Here is a 2,075-nt window from a genome sequence, read left to right as displayed (position 1 = left end):
GCTGCACCGTTTGCTTCAAAAATACACGGAGCATATGATTAATTATTATTTTAGAAATGAAGAGGCCATATATACTTTTGATTTATGGTTACTTTTGATAAAAATATCTATTTATGTTTATTTTTATGCTTTGATATATTTATTAAATTCTTAGCATTTCATCTCTATAATGGACGGGCGCGGCAATGCGCGTCATCGATGATCTAGTGTTTTCTTAAATTTGACATGTCGCAAACACAATGTACCTACATTTTCCTTTAGATGCACCAAAAAATGTTGTGGTACACATGTTGTATACAACAAAATTTTCATGATCCATGGCAAAAACTAAAAAAAAGTGAACACAAGCACATAGCAAATTTGCCATGATTTTTTGTTAAAGTAAACACAAACAGACAGCAAAAATTGCCATGATCCATGGCAAAACTATACAGAAAGCCTATACAGAGTCATGGTGGAAATAAGAAAACACGTCCTCTAATTCAGAGCAAAATATAAGAAAAGTATGTATGAGTGACACGGCAATTAGAGATTTTAGATGTCTATATGTAGGTAAAATGTAGAAAATTTTGTACTTTGATATGGAAAAATCAATTATATTTTGGATTGGTGACATCACAAATTCAGACATAAAATGTGAATATTTCTAGGGAAGTGTAATAGAATTTGTACTAGTAACATTCAATACATTTTCTGAAATTTTCATGACACTAAATCATATTTACATTAAAATTGCCATGCCGAAAACACAAAACTACCTACATTTTAGATGCAGCAAAAAATGCCATGTTGGACTTGTTATATACAACAAAAATTTCCATGTGGTAGAAAAAAACTAAGTTTTACCATCTGAGTAGTACACATGATGACAAAAATAGAAAAACATAATATATGTGTCATGGCAAAAAAAAATATTTTCTCTATTTGTCATGGCAAAAGGCATGACATTTTTTTACGGTCACATGGGAAATTTATGGGAAATTTCCTATCTAACATAGCAAAGTGTATATATTTGTCGAAAAAAGGTTGGATGGCAAATTTAAACAAATGATTGTTAACTAATAAAAATCATGGCAAATAGACATGTGTGAAAAAATTTGCTTTTCTCCCTATGGTAGTAAAAATCACCAATCCCTAAGATTTGCACGTCACAAATCCACATTTGCATGTGTTGGCAATTCACGTTTAGCAAAAATGTTTGTGATGGTCACATGGCAACTTTAAAAAAGATTTAGTTAGCTAAATATGCATTATCACCATATCATGGTTTGAGTTATACATATTTTCCATGAGTTTACTCTAAAAGTTGCCACCCCCAACACGTTTATAATGCAACCAAGCTAGAAAATGACACTATATGCTAAAACAAAATATGTATCTATAAGAATGCTATGCATGCAACTATGTTGAGCAAGACCGGTTTGACTGAATTGATAAGCTACTGTCAAATATACAAACACGTGAATACACAATAGCCATGGCAATACATATATGTTTTGGATTTAACAAAATGTTCCTCCCTAAAAACATGAAAAGATTGCCATGAGAACAAAAAAGTTAAGTTGTAATCACAAAAAGAATTTGCCATGGCAAAAATGTTGATACTTGCAAAAATGTTGAGGCATGACAAACATAGATACAATTTTTCCATGGCATAAAACTGGAGACATGGAAAAAATTGAGGGAGCGATGGCAATTTTCCCAATTTACTGGAATGTAAGGGAGCAGAAATCGGAGGTCCAATTTTGCCACGGCCATGTGGTATGCCTCTATGTGCGTGTGTGCTTCCGCATGCATGTGGTGTGAACTGAATGTGAAACAAGGGGTGAGGTCGTGCATATGGCCATGTCTAGAAGCTCGGTGCCCGGCAAATAGGCAGCTACGACGATGAACTGAGGGGGGGGGGATGAGGTGGCTTACGCGGACAGTGACCCAGCCCGAGCCTCACCACTCATCGCCAGAGTGGTGTCTGCTCCATCTCGTCTATGGCCAACGCGGACAATGAAGACAATGCCGCTCGCAAGCGAGGCCGGGTGGCTGCTGCTCCTCCTCTTCTCAACCCGAGCGATGGGGTG

Source organism: Triticum dicoccoides, chromosome 4B (assembly GCF_002162155.2).
Source record: "Triticum dicoccoides isolate Atlit2015 ecotype Zavitan chromosome 4B, WEW_v2.0, whole genome shotgun sequence".
NCBI lineage: Eukaryota > Viridiplantae > Streptophyta > Magnoliopsida > Poales > Poaceae > Triticum > Triticum dicoccoides.
This window is presented reverse-complemented; position numbering follows the sequence as displayed.